At 38.7% G+C, this 23309-nt stretch overlaps 1 non-coding gene across 1 annotated transcript; it reads right to left on the reverse strand.

The window, feature by feature from the left end:
• Positions 1 to 18697: 18697 nt before the first annotated feature.
• LOC129019190 (small nucleolar RNA SNORA73 family) lies at positions 18698 to 18897 on the reverse strand. The gene has a single exon (XR_008495536.1). It is a non-coding gene; the product is annotated as a small nucleolar RNA SNORA73 family (small nucleolar RNA).
• Between the last annotated feature and the right edge of the window lie 4412 nt (positions 18898 to 23309).

Here is a 23309-nt window from a genome sequence, read left to right on the forward strand (position 1 = left end):
GCCTAGATGTTGGGAAGACAATGACAGTTTCAAAATAAAATAAAATAAGCAGTTATGGAGGCTGCCTTGCCTTTCAGATCACCTCTTGAAACCAACCCAATAGTCCCATAGGCAGTTTTTTTCTTTTCCTATAGTAACATAGAAATGGACTCTTCTGGTCTTAAAGCTTGAAACTCACATTGGTTTTATCTGAGTTTCTTTGTAAGGAAAGGGCCCTCAGGCCTTTCAAAAAGTGTCAAAGAACAGAAACTCATCATATAACTGCATCCAGCCAATGGGATGTCAGACCCTTCATTCATCATGATTGCCTCATGACCCCTCCCTAGTTCCTGTTTTCCCATGCATAGTTACATTTCTTCCCTGCTGTAGAAACCTCTACTTTTAGTTGTTCAGGGAGATGGATTTGAAACTGATCTCCCATTTCCTTGGCTGCAGCACTCGATGAAAGCCTTCTTCTTTGGCAATACTCATTGTGTCAGTCATTGGCTTTCTGTGCCAGGGAACAGCAGGACCTAGATCGAACCTCTGGCGTTTCAGGCACACTCTTGCCTCAGTCTCAGACGTGGTCCCCTGCATGTCGTATCTCTGCAGAGTGATTTTTGTCTCTCATCTGACCCACCATAGTTCTTTTCTTTCTTCAACAAACAGTTATTGAACTCCTATTTACCAAGTGCATTCCTAGAAAATAAACAAGACAATGGAAGCTTCAGGGATCTCAGAGTTTTAAGAGGTGAGCCAGTGGAGGGATCACGTCTGTGAAGAGCTTGCTTGTACACAGATCTCTCCCCAGAGATTCTGATTTAATTGGCCTGATGTGGGGCAGGCCGCTTACATTTGTTCCCCATAGCAGGTAATTATAATTTGCAGCCACAGTAGAGAATCATTGTGGTTCTCAAGAGTGGTCTTCAGACCAGCAGCAACAGCATCTCCTGATAACTTGTTAGAAATGGAGATTCTCAGGCCCCACCCTAGACCTATTGAATCAGAAGCTCTGGTGCAGCAGGGGGAAATAAAAAACAGTGCTATGTATTTCAAGAGGCCTTGCAGGTGATTCTGTTGAACACTGAAGTTTCAGGATTACTGAGCTGGGGAAATTGGCTCTGTATTGAGATACTAAAGAAGACTTCCAGGTACCCTCTCTCATACCATTTTCTCCATGAAATCCTAATCTTATTCCTTACTATTTTAATGATCTCTTTAGAACATAATTTATTTCCTATTTTTTCCCCTCTTATTTATTTCCATACTATACATATATTAAGGGCCTGTAGGATGCCAACTTAATTCAATCCCAACTCACCAAGTTATCATGTGTGAACCCAATCTTGTCATAGGCACGTTATGGGACTGTGGTTACTGAAGGCTGAGAAGGGTAGGAGAGAGGGAAGGATAGAATGAGGCTGATTAAAAGACACACAATTACAGCTAGATAGGGAGAAAAAGCTTTAGTGTTCTATAGCACTGTAAGGTGACTATGTTTAACAATAATTTATTGTATATTTTCACATAGCTAGAAGAGAGGATTTTGAATGTTCCCAGTGCAAAACAATGATAAATATTTGAGGTGATAGAAAGGCTAATTATCCTGATTTGATTATTACACATTGTGTGTATCAAAATACTACTCTGTAGCCCATAAATATTTGCAATTATTATATGTCGATTAAAAATATTTTTAAAAGAAAGCTCAAAAAAGTGAAAGTACAAGACAGAGTTCCTGGAGCCTTTGAGGAGCTAGGAAATGGAAACCAGGGCACTGTCATAGGCAATGTGCTGGTAGGCACTGCAGGAGCTCGAGGGAAGAATGGAAACTCTATGGGAAATATGGGAAAAGCAATCCTGGACAGCTTCAAGGAGCAAGGCAAACTTGAGCTGAGCCTTCAAGCATGGGTAGAATTTGGACTCAAGGAAGGACAGAGGGAATATTAAAAGCAAAGAAGCTCTTTATGACTACCAATGAAGACATTAACCTGACCAGAGAGGAGGATACAGAGCTGAAAGATGGATCGGCCTTCCCCATGGAGCACTCTGAGACATGTCATAGCTCATTGACATCTCGCAATACAGGTCAAAAAGGTAGATTTTTATTTCACTTATTGTAAGTGTGAGTTAGAGCAAATAGGCTCCTGATGGTTAGCTGGGCTGGCTACTTTAGCCTTGCAGGAGGCAGTGTATTACAATGGCAGTAGATGTTTGGGAGTCAGGTGTATAATTTTGGCTTCACTACCTACTGGGTGTGAGGCTTAACCTCTCTGAGTTTTAGTTTCCTCTTTTGTACAGTAGGGTTAATACATTTTCCCTAGGTCATTTCTAACTTTTGTATAAGCTCACAAATGTAAAACAAAAAACTGTATGGTAGGATATCTCTAGGCAAATCAATGTATGTTATGGTCCCTCTTGCTCTTCTTTGACTTAAATGGAATCAATTATTGCATTGGATAAGAAGGGAAGCAGTACTGGTTAAGAGTGAACACTGTGAATTTGGAGGACGGGAGCTGGACCTCAGCCATACCTCTAACACACTGGGTAACCTTGGACACACAACGTGATCTCACAGAACTCCAGTTCCCTTGTCATAATCTGGAATGATGATATCAATCAAGTGAAGCAGCTATCACAGGGTCTGGAGCATAGTAAGCCCTCAATAAGTTCTAGCAATTATTAAAAAAGGAAAGGCTGTCTGCTCATAAGATACAATGCAAACAGGTGATCTCAGAAGGGGGTTTGTGCCTCTCTGTGAAGGAAATCTCATTGTGGACATCTGGAAGCAGGTCAAGTTCTTCACCTCTGCTTCTTTCGAAGCACCCCACCCGCATACTTCCCATTAGAAACTCTGCAATCTGTTTTTCAGAAGAGCGGTCAATTATTGACTCAATATTAGAAATGCTGCTAAGAGTACATAATGGCTAACCTGGGAATTTAGTTAAATTAACACCTACAAAAGGCTCCAGGCTTGCCACCAAACCAATGCTTTAATTTTCTTTCTAACACCCAGGTCTGTGAAAAAGGAAAACGATCAGAAGTCAAAAGATAAATCTCATCTCCAAAGTGTCCCCTCTTTCCGCCCACCCCCAAATCCCTCCTATAGCCCCAATCCTCATTTCGATTATATCCAAAACGTTAAATGGAAGAATCCAATTAGCTGTCACATTTTACAGCTAATTTACAAATCTCTTAAAAGTTCCAAGTTTAGCTTTCACATTATTCCTTGTACACCATAAAAATAAAGGCACTGAGGAGCCTTTGGATCCTTGCTCTGCTGAAGCACTTCCTTTCCATATTTTTTGCTTCTCATTTTACCTCATTACTTTACACGAAGCTGCAGCTCTCAGGACGACTGCACACCCACTGTAAACCTCTATTATTGATCATGTACTTACATGGTTGGTGGCGTTTTATGTAAGAGAAATAAATGATATAGCTGTTTCTATCCATTAAACTATACTGTTATCAAGGGATTGAGAAACTGCCCTGAACATGGCAATTATTTTCAGAGGTTCCGTAATGTTTAAATATAATTGCCTAGTAATCTTATATTTACTGTGTGGTGGCAAAGTACAGCTAGCTTCATGTTTGCACCTTATAAAACGTAAGGACATTTAGCGTGCTTAATTCTCTGTTGTCTTCCTTCTCCTGGCCTTTCTCTTTCCCAATGCTATATCCCCAGGCATTGGACTATGAGACTTCTAGACACTTCCCAAGTACTGTAATTTTTTTTTTTCATACTAACTCATCCTTGGAGATCAGTAATTTCCTACTTAGTATGATGTGGGGCTTCCCAGGCTCTGGCCATGGGGAAAGGAGAGCTGGGGTCTCTGAGGCACAAAAGACTTGGCATGATTAGTAGAGCTCTGAGAATCGAGGAAATATGCCTGGCAAGCAAACACCCCAGCCCAGAGGAAGCTTAATTATAGTCAAGGGAAACTAGTCCTTCCTTAGTGGCAGTCGCCTCTGCCCACGTGCTTGCACATGCGTGTGCACACGCAAGCACGAGTAAACTCTCATGCATCGTCCATATGTGAATTCTTTTTGGAAGCTCATTTGCTTCTTCTCACTTCCTCCCGTTACTGGGTCCTAACACGGGCACATTTAAACCCTATCCTTTCTATCTTCAGCTCCCCAGACAAGCCTAATCTGACCTTGCTTTAATTTTTTAAGCCATTGGTGGAGAAAGCCTTGAAACTTTTCAAGACCAAATATAACCAAATGATACAAATAAAATAACTGGGAGCTTGCTAAAATGAGGCCAGGAGGCTTTTAAACTTTTTACTGAAGTAGAATAGAGCCCAGGATTTTTAGACGTTTTCTGTTTCTCTTTGAAGTTGCCAGGAATTTGCCAGTGAGGTTTTAAATGTGCTTCTACTACTGACTCGCAGGAAGAGATTTCTCGGCTTCTCATGCTACCTCTGATGATTGCAGTATAGAATCCAAATGTTTGGTTCTTTCTTTCTATAGGATTTGACTTTTCCAACCTGTGAAGGAGGAAAAAAACGGGAATAATATCTTGTTCTATTCCCATAAACAAGATACACAAGGGGAGCCCAGAAGATTTGGTTTGGCTTAGGAGAAAGTCGGTTTAGGCTTCAGTGCATTTTAGAGCATCCTAAGGGTGCAGTCTTGTGCCTGCTTTTCCTCATTTGAGATTCAAGGTGTTATGCCTGGCTGGCTTTCCAGCCCCTGGGAGGCCGTCTGCTGCTGTTGGCCCACAGTCAGAGCACACGTACCTTCATTAGCCAAATCTTTGTTCCCCTTTGTGCTTCTCTTCCTCCAACTTAGTAGAAAGCAGCTTTGGAATTTGCTTCTGTTTTTCACGTGCTGACTTACTGGAGCAAGACAGGGTCCTGGGTAAGCATATGGACTCTGGAGTCAGCTGCTTGGGTTCCCGACCCGGCTCCTTTTTTTTTTTTTTTTTTTTTTTTGCGATGGAGTATAACTTCACTCTGTTGCCCAGTCTGGAGTGCAGTGGTGTGATCTTGGCTCACTGCAACCTCTGCCTCCTGGGTTCAAGCTATTCACTTGCCTCAGTCTCCCAAGTAGCTGGGATTACAGGCGCGCACCACCATGCCTGGTTAATTTTTGTATTTTTAGTAGAGGGTTTTGCCATGTTGGCCAGGCTGGTCTCAAACTCCTGACCTCAGGCTCCTTACTTTACTGAACATTTTATTGTAGAAAAGCCCCTTATCTTCTCTGTGTCTGAGCTCTCCCATTTGAATGTTGAGGGTCCTGAAAACAGTGACTTCTAAGGGCTATTTCTTGTGTGAGTTGATTGAATCAACGTATGGGAAAGGCTGAGAACACCACTTGCTCTGATTCCTGAAAGTCTTTTTTAGGCTGTCCTTGGCTCACCACGTCTAGATGGATTCTATTTCCACTTATCCATTCTTTTGATCTTGGTGACTGCCTCTCTTCATAAGCCTTATCTTCTCTGTGCTAAAACAATTGATTGATTGAATCATAATAATGACAAGCATAAAAGCAGTGAAGCCTTCTCCCTTAACATTGGGGAGGTGGAGGGGCCAAGCCAAGTGATCACTTGCTTGCATTTTTCACATTATTCGTGACCTTATATGGATTTGGGTTGGTTTTTCAGAGTTATCTTTCCTAGATACTACTCAGTTTTCTTTTTTTTCCCGTATGCAACCCTACCCCCTAAGGAGCTTCTTACCGTGAAGCTCCATTACAGTAGGGCAGACTTGGAAACACAGGCTTTTGTTCAACACTCCCCCACTTTTATTTTTGCTTTCAGAGAGTCTGTGAACATTTTCCAGGCGAATCCACCCACCCTGGTAGAGACCCTCAAAGGACCAGGAACACAGGATCCAAGGATAGGGCAGGAAAATTCCACCTCAATCCCTCTCCCAAAGTTCCCTATTTCTCCTCCCCTCTATTCTAACTGTAGGCCTGCTGAGGCCCCAGGGGTGGGATACAGCACTTAAAGCCTTTAAACCCATCAAGATTAAGGTTTTGTTTTTTTTTTTTTGCTGGTCAGCTGAATTTTTCTAATTCTGTTTACTGGGTGGGGGTAGGGGGAAAGAGGCTGTTTTCTAAAGGAGTGAAGGAATAAAAGAACAAGAGTGAGTATGGGAGAGTAAGGATAATTTCACTGTTGTCTCAGAGGGTTGAGTCTCAGGGCTGGTAAATTCTCAAATTCGACACCGTATTATGACATAGATCAGCTGTTATTTTTTCAGTCTCAGAGGAAACCTTGAGGAATCTCATTCCTGCAATTGTATTAAATTATCTGCCAATATTGTCTTTTCCACTCAAAGTACTTTCATTGAAACATTTGGCATGGGCTGCAGAAACAGCAAAATCTCTTTAAAAGCTATTGTTTCTTTGAATGTTTGGTTTACCTTTTGGTTCCACAATAAAATAACTTAATAAATGAACGGTGAGTGGAATTGTTACTATAGCAATCCCCATAGTAACATCAAAATGCCACACACACTCGTGCTGCAAGCCCTGGGCTTTCTCCTAGTCCTCCCACATTTCAGGTTCAGCTTCCCAGGTTAAGCTCTGATGGCTTAAAATGTAAGGATATTATATTAAATCCATTTTATTTCCATTCCCAAGAGTTAATAGACTCACAAAATACCAAGAATTTTTATCCACTTCTATCCTTTGAAGAGAAGTCAGAAGTGAATTTTCTATGAGCTTGACAGTATGTACAAACCGCTTGCATTTGAGTTGCTCTTCCAATTTTAGGTCTGTCCTTAAAAACAATAACAACAATAATCCCAGTCAAGGCATGAATTGCTCTTTGTTGATTTCCATAGTCTTACATAACTTACATGGGGCAGGACTAGGAGAGGAAACATCTTCAGAATGCAGCACTGTGGGAACACACATGTTTTTAATCTCCTATTTTCCAGAAGATAGCCAAAAGGGGTCCCCAAGAGGTCACTTGGAAAAGCCTTTTGCCACCTGGTAGAGTTATAAATCGATACTCTGATTAAGATTGCTGTTATTAGGTTGAATGAATGACTGAGAGGCTACGGAAAAATTTAACGGGAGGCAAAAGCTGATTTTGAACATCATGTCATATCTTTATATAATAGGTGGTCATGCATACATGTAAATATGTATATCACTGTTTGTGCATATTTAGCACAAATTTATAAAACAGATGCTGAATATCAAATAGTAGATCTGTGTATCCTGTTTCTTACCTCATTGTATCTTGAATATTAATACTCTTACCCTAAAGGCAGAAACTACAATTGGAAAGTGATTGTGTTAAATTCAGAACCAGTGGGGCTATAAAGTTATGCAGCCCGGAAAACTCAGTGAGCTTATTTCCCAAGAAGAAAGCTTCACTAAATAGAGAGGAAGAAAATAAAAAATAAAGCACAAGCCACAAAGAACAGGCAATTCATAAAAGAAGAAATATGATCATTAGTAAACATGTGAAAAACATCCAATGTTACTACTAAGCAAAGAAATAGAAATAAAAACAAGCATAGTAGGATGTGGAGGGGGGCTTCTACTGCTGCTCTGGAGTCAGCACTAGGCCCACAGCCAAAAACAACAGGTGCTAAGTGCTCGACGTGTAAAAGAACAGCCAGACCCCAACCCCGCATCATCATTATATAAGCAGAGGACTGGAAAGGAGGCAGGAAGGACAGGATCAACCCTGGGAGTGGTCAGGCAGTGTGGAACTGTTACTCACCCGAGGTCACTCCCTTTTCTCCCAATGGGCAAGGGAGAGGCTGCCCACTCTCCCCCAGCAGAGGAGCTTCACAGATAGTCACCCACTGAGGTTGAAGTTGCATTCACTTTCCTGGCTAGAACTCTGCTTCTGGATGAACAGGCTTTCTGATCTGCTGCTGTGCCTATCCAATTAGGGATGAGAAATGCAAGAAAGTTACAAGATGGGGTGGCCAAGGAGCGGCCTGCACTTCCACAAATGGTTATCCCCAAGGATGCACACATTTCTGGTGAGTCATGAGGATACCAGAAACTGTAGCTAGTATTCACATGCTCAAAAAGCCTACCCAATGGGTGAGATGATTCCAGTGATGGAGACTGAGAGGAGATACAGAGATTGAGATTAAGCCTGATTTCCCAGAGCAGGGAAGTGTGTCAATGGGAGCTCTAAAATGTCAAAAAGACATCACTCCTTAGAAGAACCAGAATCTGAATGCCTGCCATGCAGAGATATCAATGTCTGGTTAGTCTAAATAAGAAAAGTAGAAACACCCCACAGGAAAAATATTGCTATTGTGTCCATATAAGTAGAATGTACTGGCCGTATTCTCTGATACAATTGCTTCATGGATATACCTGCATTGAACTGAGATTGCTCAACTAACCTGTCATATAATGATGAGGTATTGTTTGCCTACTGAGCTGTCGTTAACTCTTTAAATACCTAGATTTGTGAGGATGTAGTGAAGGAAGACACACCTGCTGGTTCAAGTGTACCTTGGTTCATCTGTTCTGGAGGGAATTTTGTCACTTACATATTTAAAAACTCATAAAATTTGGCATGCTATTTGATGTAGTGACTCCTCTTCTATGAATATTCACTAAAGATCTAATCAGAAAGAAGCACAAATATATTTAAACAAAAAATATTCATTGCATCGTTATTTATAAGAGTAAAAAGAGGAAACCTGAATTTCGAATTGGAAATGACTACATAAGTTGTGGTGTATCCAAATAGTAAAATACATGCAACCATTAAAATTGTGCTTCAAAGACCATTTAATATTTTTGTGCAATGCTCACAGAGTGTTTAGTAAAAATCAAATAGGATAAAATCTGTCATACATAAGAAATAGAAAGGAAGAGTAAAAACATATCTAGTAGCAGAAGACATGTATATATCTGGAAATCCCAAAAAGCTCAATGGAAAAAGTACCACAAGTGATAGAAGAATTTAGTAAAGTAGTAGATAGAAAAAAAATTATCATAAACAACCTTCATATATACAAACTAAAAGTAGTTAGAGGATATATAGAAGATTTATTTCAGATAGTAGTAATGATAAACCTAAGCATAAAAAGAAACAAAAATTGTACAAAATCTCTGTGAAGAAAACTAAAAACACTCCTGAAGAATGTAAATGTCGACTTGAAGAAATGGAAAGTCATACCACTTTTGTGGATAGACAACAGTCAGTTCTCCTTTAGTTAATTTATAAATGTAACATCATTCAAAAATACCATTTAGAAGAAAAAATAAGCTAGAGTAGTCAGGAATTCTTGCAAAAGAAGAGCAACGAGTTTGGGAAGGGTTGGCTATATCAGATATTTAAATACATTATAGAGCCTTTATAATTAATACAGAAGGATATACACACACGAATAGATAGATCAATGAATAGAAATTCCAGAAATAGACCCAATTGCATATGGAAATTTAATACACAATAAAGGTGACATTTCAAATTGGTGGTGAAAAGATGGACTTTTAAATAAGTGGTGTTGGGATAAGTGAATAGCCATATGGAAAAAGATAAAATTGGATCCATTTCTCACATTGTAAGCCAGGATAAATTCCAAAAGACTCGGAGATCTAAATGTGAAATAAATGAAACTATACATGTTTGAAGAGAAGACATGGATATTTTCCTCTAGTAGCTAGGATGAGGAAAACTGTCTCAACTACTTATCAAAATCCAGAAGCATTAAGGAAAAAGTTAAACTTGATGGCATTAAAAAAAAGTTTGCAAGGAGAAAATACTCTAAGCAATGTAAAGAAAAATGACGAATGGGAAAAACTGAAACTTTTATCACAAAGGTTGAACATGTCTAATATGTAAAGAGCTTCTAAAAATAGAGAAGAAAAAGACTGCAACTTGGTAGATATATGGGCTAGGGAAATGAACAGACTGTTTCTTAAAAAAGAAAAGCAAATGGCTCCTAATTATAATATGCTCAGCCTTGCTCCTAATAAGAGAAAAGCAAAATATAATATCCTGTCCATTTCTCACATACCAGATTGGCAAAAATCCAGAAGTTTGGAAAATATACTCAGTTGGCAAAGTTGTGGGAGAACAAGCACTCTCTTACACTGCTAGTGGGAAGCAAAATGAAACCACATCTGTGGAAGGGAATTTGGCAATATCTAGCCAACTTACATTTACTCACTTCTAAGACTCTATCATAAGGAAACACTGGCAGACATGAAAAGAGAAATGTCGCCCAGATGCATTCTATATTCACTGCAGCCCAATTGTAATAGTAAAATATCAGAAATAAACCAAATATTCACCCAGAGGGACCTGTTTAAATAAACAATTGGTAAATCCACATGATAAAATACTATGCAGTTGTAAAGAGGATTTAAAAATCTCTACAAAACTGCATTGGAACAATCCCAAGGAAAAAAGCAAGGAGGAGAAAGTGTTTATGTTATAAAACCATTTATCAAAGAAAGAGGAAATGCTAATATAGACACATATTTGAACAATTGTATTTAAGAAAATTAATGAGAGAATAAACTTTAAAAGGTATTTATAAGGAAAGTAAGTGAACAAGGTAGAGGTGGCTGGATATGAGCTTGGCTTATCTGATTATATCTTGTTTTGTTAAGGGGGACTTTTGGAAACTTAAAATATTTTTACACAATTATAGAGAAGTGTTTTTAAAAAGTGATCATTAAAAATCTAAAGCAAAAAAAACTTGTTTTTGAGTTGGTAGCCTAAATATACCAAAAGGAATTATTTCAAATGATGTTAAAACTCAAGAATGTATTTGGTCATCCCTAGGGTGATACAGTTCGAGAACAAGAAGAACAGCAAAAGAATGTTAAACTGTTTTATGTAATTATGTTAGTGATGATAACATTGATACTATTTTTCTGTGACTGTATTTTGTGTGCTTACAGGATAAAGTATGCTATTGACAAATTATTGTTGATGTATTTTCTCTTAAAAATATTTTCCAGGTCTGTATGATAAAAAGTACTAGAAGTAATGTCAACACAACAGCAATTGGTACCCTTAACACACAGATTGTGGTTTCTAAATATCATACTGAAATAAACAGAACACGATTTCATGTCTAGGGTAGAAAATAAACAGTATGGATCTGGAACATTTTGTCATTCTGAAGAGCAATGATGCTATCAAGGATAATGGTCATGTTAAAAGGACTCAGGAGACAACTTCAAGAGATTCCTCTGGCCAAACATGGGACAGTTTAGTATCACTAAGAATAATAGGTGCAACCCATTGAAAACACATAAAACTGTATTTACGTCTATAAGTTCACAATGATATTAAACACAAAACAGAAGAAAACAAAAATTCATTGGAATCTCCCTTTGGAGGATTCTATGGAGTCAGCTCAATATGTTGAAAACTGAAAAATGAAAGGAAAGAATCAAGCATTTATCTTGCTTTCCTAAATGAAATTCATCTCAAAGTCATTAGATAGCTGATTAGAATGTTTTCTTTTAAAGAAACATTTAAACTATATATAAAAAAGAAATTATAAAATTAGAATATCACCATTTTGTAACCATTAATGGATTGGGCAATGATCATCAATGGTCACTAATATTACAAAAAAAATAAAGAGAAACAAGACATTATATGCCTCTCCATAAGAGTGCTGCACAATTCTTCCTATAAAGTGTTTTAGACAAAAATCAGAACTCACATAGGATCAAGACTCAGGGATTCTTCACTCTTTTGTGCTCCAAAGGGCTTTGGCAGGCTAGTGAGTCCAGTTGAACCCCTTTTGATAATAATATTTTAAAGACATAAAATAAAACATAAAAGTTGGTAAGTGTATTAGTCCATTTCACACTGCTAAAAGGAATATTCAAAACCACGTAATGTACAAAAGGAAGAGGTTTAATTGACTCACAGTTCTGTCTGACTGGGGAGGCCTCAGGAAACTTACGATCATGACAGAAGGTGAGGAAGAAGCAAGTACCTTCTTCACAAGGTAGCAGGAAAGAGAGAGACAGAGAGTTTCTTCACAAGGTAGCAGGAAAGAGAGAGAGAGAGAGAGAAGGAGGAACTACCAAACACTATAAAACCATCAGATCTCGTGAGAACTCACTCATTATCATGAGAACAGGATGGGGGAATCTGCCACCATGATCCAATCACCTCCCACCAGGTCCCTCCCTTGACACCTGGGGATTATGGGGATTACAGTTCCAGATGAGATTTGGGCGGGAACACAGAGCCAAACCCTATCAGTAACTAAACTCAATTATGTTAAATACAGTTACTCAAATAATAGAAAAAAATATGTGTGTGTATGTGTACACACCTATATATATGATACACACACACACACACACACACACACACAATATGTTGGGGCTTCTTGATCAACACATTCAATAATTAGATCTAAAGGCAGTTCCAATAGCTGCAATAATTTTGAAGTCATGGTAAGATGAAACAATATTTAGGTATATCTTGCAACAGTTGGAATATGATAGGAAAATATGATTTCTATTGATGGCAAAGTCACATACACTATTAGAATTACTGTTGTTTGTTGTCTAATTTTTTAATTGAAGAGCATACTAAATTTTAGTTGGAAGTTAGTAAAAATAAATATGTCATTTTTTCCCCAAGTGTGTCCCTGAATTATATTCACGAGTTGTTTGGGGGCTGCAGACCACAGATAATTAGGTCTAACTGCAAATTTACTGGAAATACAGGGGATAGCAGAACATGTTAAATGATACCCTGATGATTTAATTTATCAAAATCCAAGCTGTGGGAAACTATGACAGGAAAATAATCTGGTTTCTTCAACAAATACATCGTAAAGGAAAACTACTAATGGATACAAAAGCTTAGAGATTAAAAGAGACTTAGGGAAATACAACCAGTTGTAATTAAGAACATTATTAGGATCTTGATACAAGCAAACACACTGTAAAAGATTACAAAACAATTGATAATATTTAAACAGTAACTAGATATGAATAATACAATTACAATTTTGTTAATTTTCTTTTTTGAACAGGAGTCTTGCTCTCTTGCCCAGGCTGGAGTGCAGTGTTGCAATCTTGGCTCACTGCAACGTCTGCCTCCTGGTTTCAAGCAATCCTACTGCCTCAGACTCCCGAGTAGCTGGGACTACAGGTGCACCACCACATCTGGCTAATTTTTGTATTTTTAGTAGAGATGGGGTTCTGCCACGTTGGCCAGGCTGGTCTCAAACTCCTGACCTCAGGTAATCTGCCCGCCTTGGCCTTCCAAAGTGCTGGGATTACAGGTGTGAGCCACCATGCCCGGCCTTAATTTTGTTAGTTTTTAAAAATTGTGATAGTGGTATTTTAAAATTGTTACTACATTTTAGAGACACATACTGAAATATGTAAAGATGAAATTACATAATGTCGGAGAACAGGGATAGGGTTCTAATTTTTTTTATGTTGTTCTTTTTTGTGTGTGTGTTTTACAAATTTCCCACACTGATTGAGTAGTCTTTTATAATCATAAAAATGATTATATATATTAAAACGTGTGTATATGTGTGTATATATATACACACATATATCTCAAAGGCATGAACTAAGGTCATAACAATACATAATTTGAACTTTTGGTAACCTCCAGACATGCAACTAAATGTAGCAGGGAGAAGTGAGGGAACTCTTGAGAGAGAACTTAACCTAGTGGAAAATGGAATCAGAAAAAAATCCTGGCTCTTGGAGAGATAAGGTTTCCATGTGGAGAGAGCATGAATGTTGTGACTCAGATTTGTATTTGCCTCTGGTCCAACTCAGTATGGACCCATGTCTGAGTCCTGTGGGATGGAAGGTGATTAAGGAGAGTGGAAGTAAGATGAGGTGTAGTTAGGTGGACTGAAAATTCCAGAGAACATGGCACCTGCCATTTTGGACCCTCAAAGATGCCAGTGCTTCTGCAGCATTGGAATCTGTAAGGAAACTTGAGGGAGACAGCTGCAGGCTGTGAACTCTGGAGGATGCACTATGAAAATTGCCAGAGATGGGCAATGAGAAATCAAGAGGAAGGCCCCATGTAGTAGCCAAGAAAACTTGCCTATGAGCATATGCAAGATCTTGTCTGGGTGAGAACTTTGCAACAATGAGAGGTTTTGTAATTGAAGGTGAGAGTGATGAGAGGTCTACAGATAAGATCTCATGGCAGATGAGAGGACTTGTGTGTGCTTTAATGCTCTTATGACATATAGATTGTAACTTTCAATGCTGTAATTAATCTGTAAACTTATTGAATTACATAGAAAGTAGAAAATCCCTTTGTTTAAATCAGCTGGGTCTGCCATAACAAAATTCCACAGACTGAGTAACTTAACAGAAATTTATTTCTCATAGCTCTGGAGGTGGAGAAGTCCAAGTGTCAGCCAACTTCTTTTCTGGTGAGGGCTCTCTTCCTAGCTTGTAGACAGCTGCCTTCTTGCTGCGTCTTCACATTTCAGAAAGAGAGAGCTCTGATGTTCATTCCTCTTCTTACAAGGAACCAGCCCTGTGGGATTGGGGTTCTACCATTATGACCTCATTTAACTTCAATTACCTCCTAAAGGATTATCTCCAAATACAGTTACATTAGGAGTTAGAGCTTTAACATGGGAAGAGACACAATTCAGTCCAAGTACCCTTCAAGAGCTCAGCATACAGCAAGTGAATAATAAGTGCAAATGGTAAATTTTTACTTACTCATGGCAAAGTCATATCACCCACATGACAGGAGAGTTTGTCCCAAAGAAATATGACAAGGGCCCAATGCAGTGGCTCATGCCTATGATCTCATCACTTTGGGAGGCCAAAGTAGGTGGATTGTTTGAACCCAGGAGTTCAAGACCAGCCTGGACAATACAGTGAGACCCTATCTCTACAAAAAAAAAAAAATTAGCTGGGCATGATGGCACATGCCTGTGGTCCCAGCTACTTGGGAAGCTGAGGTGTGAGGACCACTTGAGCCCAAGAGGTCAAGGCTGCAGTGAGCCATTATTGTGCTACTGCACACAAGCCTGGGTGACTGGGTGACAGAGCAAGACTGTATCTCAAAAAAAGGAAAAAATATGACAAGAAACAGTGGCTTAGAGAAACTCAGTTATAAGGAGGAATCCTTGAAATAGGGGATGGAGAAAAACTGCATAGAACAACATGAGTTCTAATCCCAAATAGCCTGCCTAATGCCTCCTAAAAATTCTGGAGAGAAATTTGGGTTCTGGGTGGGTAATGAAACATAAAAAGGAAAAATTTCTAAATTTAAAAATATCATTAGCAGCCACAAAATCAACAACTCCATCACCTCAAAGGCATCCTTGCTAAAACAAGCTAAGATACTTATGCAAAATACTACCAACTGCCTGTAAGTAAATAATCAGTCCTCTACATGGCAGGGGTATGATTGCTCTGAAATAATAGACTCTCCTCTGGAAGTGGTCAGGAGCAGGACCACTGGGAATAGAGGCCCACGTCATGGGACTAGATGGGTACTTGGTGACTTTCTGCCCAGTAATGGAGCTTCTGCTTCTTCTGTTGGTTTCTTCTGGGGTTGAAATCACTGGCTGCTTAGAGGGCAAAGTGGAGACTGGGATAGATTGGGCTGGGGAGGGAAATAACACAGGTATGAGAAGCAGGACAGAGATACATGATGCTCTATATCCAGAAACACTAGCACTCATATCACAACATATTAAAGTGTTAAATGGACCTAGTTTAACAAGTATTTATGGAGTGCTTCCCTTATGCCAAGCTCTGTTCTAGGCTCCAGGGATTTAGTGATGAGCAATACAGCCAAAAATTCTCATCCTTCTGGTGCTTACCTTCTAGACTACTTCTTTACTGTTTAGTTATAATTTTGCTACCAAGCCTTGGAAATATGCTAGAACTCAACCCAATTACCCAAGAGGCTCACCTGAGGACTGCAATTGCTTCTTTGGTGACATAATCACAAAACTGTGACAAAATACTAAATTAGGATTAAAATGCTCCAGAACTTAAAGTTGGCCCCATAGCAACTGGCTGACTTTTTTGGCTCCACCCTTGTAAGTCAAGTATCAGTCATCATTAGCCACATTCACTTTGTAAACTTGTCAGTTTTAAATTTATACATGTGAAAAACCAACATTCTCATAGGCATAGGTTGTGTGCATTTTCTTTGTTTGTTAACCTTGCCTACATTGGGAAGGGGTCAAGCTGATTATTTTCCAACCTGTTTACATACACTCCTGTGATGGGATGCAACATGCCAAGTCTCATCCAGTATCAGATGCTCACAAAGCCGCCTGGGAAGCCAGAGTCCTGTGTTTATAACAGGAAGCATTGATCGCAAATACACTGAAGTCACACTACAAACATCCTCAGAGCTGTCCTCGTGGTTCTTGTTAGAGCTTTTGTATAAAGGAGATTGCCTTATAATTATCTCCTTTACTTCCAGAAATAATAATGAGGCCCAAAACACTTCCTGAATGAGAGAGAACCTTCATTGAATTTTGTTCTGTGTTGCATGGTGTGGTTGCAGTATATTAGAATCTGGTGGAAATCACAGAATTTATTGCCTATTTTTGTTTTGCTGCTTAATGGGATGTTTTGCACATAATAGGTTGAGTCAAAGAATATATAAATATAGTAGATTCTTATTATTCATGATAGTTATAAAGTCCACAAACAATGAATCAGCAAATACCAAGTCATTGCTCTTAGGGGAAATACAGGGTTAGGTTCCTGCAAGCTACTGTTTACAACATTTTTGTCCACCAGTCAATACATAACCTTGTTTCATGTGTGTTTCTGTTTAAAGACACCTTATTTAATATATGTTGTTGATTCATTAATATTGAACACATGGCCAATAGCATTATAACTCATTCCTAAATGATGCTTATCTAACACATATTTTCTTCATTAGGTACATCCCAGCCTTCTTGCACATAGAAACACTACACAGCACTTCAGCTGTATCTTTGGGGGCCATTTTAAACAGCAAAATCATCAACAGGAAGCAGAAAATTGTAAAAATTGTGGCACTAAATAGACCATGTAAAGGACACATGTTTGCAATAAGAAAGCTGAAACAAGAAGTGGGAGTGTCACCTTATTTGATCCAGCTAGAAAAGTGAGTGTGAGAATTCAAATTTTTCACTGCTCTGACCATGTTCATGAGTAATTGCAAAAGTACCTCCAGTATTGATTTTGGGATTAGAAATAAATTTTAGCAAGTAGGCAAATCCCCAAATAGGAAATCCCTGATTCATGAGGATCAGCTGCCTGTAAATGCAGGTGACTTCTACCTCACAATACCTAAGGGCAAGGAATGGCACACATGGAGTTTCTAGTCCTTATTAAATTAAATTTGCCCTGAGCACCCACATATCTGGCTAGTGAAACTAGTTTCATTAACCCTTTAAAAAGATATTGATTTTGTGTGTGTGCTGGGAGAAAAATTGAGGGACATTTCCTTCCTTAGAGTCACCATTATTTCTGTTGTCCCTTTAGTCAAGTGCTGGTATTCCAGCAACACTGAGGTGTCTGCTCCAGGAGGCTGCAGAGGGGTCCTTCTCAGCCGTCAACAAAACTGGCTATGGTCACGCCCACTGGGAAACTCATTGCTGCCTTCAAGGTCAGTGCTGTGCATGTGTCCAGTGTCTCCCTCCCAGCACCCCATAGCAGTTCCTCACTGGAGTGTGGCCCACAATGTGGCCCATTGCTGGAAAGTCTATGGCTTCTCTGTGCTGGAGGAATTCTAAGGAATCTCTGTCTTTCTGGTGGATCCAGTTGTTCCTACGTCTTCACACCCAAATCGCCAAAGTTCTGCCTCTCCTTACCCAACTTAATGACACTCAAGGTCCAAAGGGGAGTGGGATGAGGAGGATAAAGTCATGAAAGGAAGTTTCCATTTCCCCTACAGACATGGGAGTAAGGACAACTTGGACATGTAGAGATATAATGCTAACTTCTTCTACCCAGAATGGGAGTAGGGAAAGAAAATGTTTACACCAATTACTTTTTTTCTTGATAACTCATCCTGGTGTAATTAATGAATGTAGAAATTGCTTATTTTTAATTTGGTAAAATGTTTCCATGTTTGAGCTCTTAGGTGGAAGTTAAAGTCATCACAGTTCTTTCATGAAAGGGGAAAACTTCTACATAGAAGATGAGAAGCTTCTTTGGGGCAGAGACTATAGTTAGTATTTCTTTAGCACTGTTCATAATATTAGGATAGGAATAAGCAGAGGTGGTATGCAATAGATGCATTTATCAACACCCAAATACTCTCTAAAGTATCTTCTCATTTATGTGATGCATCCCAGAAAAATGACATGACCATAACATTTTTGAGAATTGTATCATATTAAATGGGGAATTGGCTATTCAGATGAAGAATGAATGATTTAATCAGTAATCTTTCCTTATTTCTATCTTTTATTAGTTTAAATTTCATTATATGTCCTCTACTTTTAATATAAACGATTAAAATGATGAGCAAGTCAGGGAATATTTTCAGATCTGTGAGAAAACTAGTAACAATTACTCTGATTATTGAATTACTCACATGGTCTAATTTTATGTTTTTGGAATATGTCACTCAAACTATGATCTTCAGTTCTGTCTTCTGAGAGATGAGAATAATAATACCTACTTCAGAGAGCAGTTGTGATGATAGATCAGATATTATACATGAAATTTCATGATAAATTACAAAATAGTATCTAAATATAAAGAGTTGCTATGAATGTTATTCTTCCCTCCTTTAATTCTTTCTTTTAGTTTTATTTTATACTAGACAAATTTCCTGCGTGGTTTGTCTCCTCTGTCATTGTCCACAAGACTCAGAAGCTGTAGGAATATTCAGGCACAGACACCAGACCCAGCTTCATCTCTAACTTGTGGCAAAGGACTGTACATCCTGGGATGGGACCCTATGCTCCCCTATGCCATTTAGACAGAGCCTGGGGAGAGTGACTTCCAGGGTATCCATGTTGGAATCCCTCATTTGATTCTTATTCAAATGTAAGTCATTCTCCGAGGCCCATGTAAAGTCAACCTCATCCTGGAAGCTTTGGGTTTTATTTCTTTAATGTGCTTTGTGTATACATTAATACTTAAAATTGAAATCTGGACAAAAGAAACAATGTCTCTTATAATGTAGCAATTCACATATAATAGGTTCTTGGTACTTACTGAATGACGAATGATTGAATCAATTGACGGATGGATGGATGGACGATGGATAGATATGTTGTCATCATTCTGTTCATCCAGCTGTCTCAGCATGGCTAAAAGTTACCTGCATGTCAGGAGCCTGATATTTCCCTTTTCTTCACTATCCAAATGAAATGGCTCAAGCCTCTAACCATGTCCTCCACACTCTTCCTGAAACCTTTGAGGATTCCCAAGGGAAGGCTGTTGTTCTCCAGGGTCAGTCATTGGGCAGCCTGCCCTAAATTATCTGTCTCAGCTCCCATAACCAACATCCTCTTTCTACACTACTTTGACCCAGGCTTAAGCACTGCTCCACTCTCTCCCAACACCCAACACATCTCTGGGCAGATCTTAACTAAAGCTTTAAAGATAGAAATGAATGGTTTCAACACAGCTCAGAATAGGAAACATTGACAACTGAATATTAATCACCACTACTCTTAAAAGCCCCTCAGCTATCTACTCCACCTGGATGTCTTCATGGCTGTCTTTTCTTTCTAGGCTTCTTTCCAGCCTCTTGCCAAGTTGCTCAGCCCTCTCCAACCACCAATGAGGCATCAGTGACCAGCTCCCAAATTCCAGTTAATTTTTTATGTAGTGCAGCTTAGCTCTCTCTCTCTTTTTTTTCATCCTATCTTTTAAGATAGCAGGGGCATTGTTTACCAAAAAACAAAAAACAAACAAACAACAAAAAAAAGCACATCAGAATATTTTCCTAAACAAAAAGCTATCTCCTCTGAGATCAATATTTTCACTTCTCTGCCAGGCAAAAGTAGTGGAAAGTCAGTGTTTTGTTTGAAATAGTAAATATTTCCTGAATTTGTCATTTTTAAAAGTTTTTTTCACATGAGATTTCCAGAATCATGGGAGTTAAACTTATCTCCTCAGTAGCCTTCTCTCTAGTAATAAAATACCCTCAGGACTATTCATTCCATCTACCTCCAGAAGCCATCACCAACATTTAACTTCTCACCTTCTCGGAATGCCACATTTTAATGGACATTAACAGTGACATAAAGTTTGTTCCGTCTTAAACATATTCAGTAACTTATTAATGCATATGAGACACTTGAGTGCAGACTTTTTTTTCACATCATAAACATTGATTATAAGAAAAGCTTGAATTATCACCAAACTTTGAGCTCACCAGTTAGTCTCCATCTATTATTGTTATTTAGGCTTTAGGACAAGAAGTTCAGCAATGTATATGTTGGGTCTACCAAGTCTTCAATCTTAAACTGCTTATTTTTTCCTCATTTTCTGCTTTCTATATGATCCAGCTCCTCCATTGTCTTTCATATGAAGTTTTGTCTTGTAACTAATCCCACAGCCCTTTTTCCTTGAAATTCAATGCCCTATCTTTCTATATGCAGTTACTACCATTCTACTCCAGATTTTACAATGCCTCTGCTATGTGATATCCTGGCTCCACAAAAAATTATACAATTTTTATTGGTGGGAGGCAGGTCTCACATTTATTTATGAATCCATCCTGGTGCCTACCACTGTGCTAAGCACCATAGAAAATATTCAACAAACACTGTTTAACATCTAAATAAAATAAAGAATTGCTAAAAGTCTTTTTACCATTTAAGAGTGTAATATAGAAGCTTAAAGCAGGAAGAAACTTAGATCTCCCTCTTATGCCAAGTGGAGAATTTGATTAACTTGGTCATTAGTCAATGAATATTGAGCTCTATTGGCAAACAGCTGTCTTTTAAGCACTATGGGAGACACATATGGTAGATAAAGCAAGTTCTTACTCTCATGAAAGTTAAGGTTTCTATTAAATATTTTCCTTCTGCTTCATTGAAAAGACATTTAATTTGTCATACATTTATAAGATATGGGTCAGGAAACACCAACACATTTAAACTCAGGTAACTATATGGTAAACAAAAATGGAAAAAAGAGGTAGCTTCCATTGAAACATCTAATAATTACTAGTTCTTTCAAGGCTAAAAACAGTTTGTCTCCATGAAGTCATTTTAATCTAGTCCAATTGTTAGACAAAAACATTTTACAATGCAGACATTTTTGGAAGGCAATTGACCATGTATAAAAAAATCTGTATTTTTGAAGCAAGATAGTGGAGTGTTAAATTTTCTGTTGAGGTCAGCTCTCCAGCAGTGTGTTTGATGATTTCATTGACATCCTGCTGCAGTTTCTTTTAAGGACTGGTAATTTGAAGTTTTTGGTTTCTCTTTTTAAATTTTCATCACCTTTGTTAGTGACAAAAATATGGGTTCCCCTTACAAGTGATTGTTTAAAAATGTGAAAGTCAAACAAACCATTAGTGTCCTACCAGATTGTCAATGCTAATAATGGTTGTGAGAATTGGAATGGTGACCCCAGGACAAGCAGTCTTTTTGGAAACATTTGCAGGGATGGCCTGGAAAATGTGAGGTTAAGAGAATATGAGAGGTAATCTTCTGTGGCAGGAGAGCCTGCTTGGAATCTTCCTAAAAAAATAAGCAAAATCAAAGGCCAATCCCATAAAATTTCCAAAACCCTTCACTGGAGTGGAATATTGCAATCATAAAGAAAGTCCCAATGGAGAAAAAAAAAAAAAAAACATAAAGCATCAAATCTTATCCAACTTTTTGACAGCTAATCACAGCCATGTTAAATGTTACTGGGACTATGAGCTTGAATGGTGTCATTAATGTTTTGGCCTATGAAATGTTGGCAGATAATTTATGTATTTCATATGTAATGAAGCAAACCATCATACCACCCTACCTAAGGATGTTCTTCTATGAAATCACCTAAGAATTAGATGCAGACGACGCCAAGGCTTTCTGGATACTGGCAGAATCAAGTCTTTTTCTATGCAATGTCTGTCCTCCCAGTGTTGCCCCACAGTAAACACTTTAGCCACACTTAGGTATAAGCCAATCAGGGTTAATCCAACTATCCCAAGGAGGGCACAGTAAAAAAAAAATGCCTCATTTGCCAACTTCTGCCCTCATTTGGTTTATTTTGAGCACTTCATTAAAAATAAAATGTATTATCACCTCTTCATTTATCTTCCCTATCCAGAAGGTTTGGCTGAAAGATTGATCTGATTCCAGATACTAAGGAAGTATCACTTTGCAGCCAATCACTCTGGGTTTTCTGGTATCCTAACCCAATGCTTTTAATAGAGATGTGTTTTCCAATGCAGACTCTCCAAATGCTATTTCCTACTAGTGTGCAGAGAGAGGCAATGCTGACAATATTTCTACTCATCTTTTAAGTTACTGGAAGGTGATTCTATAGCATATGGCTGTTAAGTTTAACAAAAGTAGGGGGAGGAGGAGAGAGGCCTGGCCATGAACATTCAGGAAGCTGGACCAGTGCCACCTGAAGGAGCCAGAAGGCCAGGAGGCCGGATGTGCAAAGATCCCTGGGAGGAAAAAGAAGCCAGAACAGCTTAAATGGTCAAAGAATCAAATGTAAAGTGAGCTGCAAGGGTCAGATCTGGATGGAAGCCCAAATTCTGAGTCTCCGCATCCATCCGGGGATAAACTTGGCTCCCAATCAGGGCTGACAATTAGGCCGTACAGTTAATATTTTTACAGCTGTTTTATTAATAACACATACAGTGCATCCAGCCAGGATTTGTTGGAGACACCTCAGGAAAACGAATGATGTAAATAACAGATGGATGTAGAATATCCCTACAAACAGGCATAAAGATATTCCCTTCTTGTTTAAAAAGAATTTAAATAGACAGATTGTAGATAAACAGGCAGACAGAAAGGGGGAGAGGGAGGATTTATGATATTTGAGGTGGTGGTTGCATGCGTTCACATGGCGAAAGACATGGACGTAAACATATACACTATATGGGAGGAGATGCTCAAAGCTTTGGCTTCTGGAAAAAAAAAGTTTCATGGTGCGAGGGCTGAGCACCACACCCTGGGGGCCCATAGAAGCAGGTATGCTGATGTGGCTCCTCAAATAGCTCCTCTGATACATGGTTCAAGTCCAGAGACAACTTGCATGGCTTGTCCAGGCATGCCTGAGCCCAGCCTTGACCCCCAGGCTGTCCTGGGGCATGCTTTCCTCTTTCTCTTTGTCTATCTGCCATTTGAAGACCCAGTGCACTCTTTTCAATTTTGCATCAGAACTAGGAGCAGTGATATTTCAATCTGAAAAGAGAAATTAAAAATTCAGGATCTTCATGTCTTTTGTTTTCACTCCTACTT

The sequence above is a fragment of the Pongo pygmaeus genome, chromosome 17, assembly GCF_028885625.2.
Source record: "Pongo pygmaeus isolate AG05252 chromosome 17, NHGRI_mPonPyg2-v2.0_pri, whole genome shotgun sequence".
Taxonomy (NCBI): domain Eukaryota; kingdom Metazoa; phylum Chordata; class Mammalia; order Primates; family Hominidae; genus Pongo; species Pongo pygmaeus.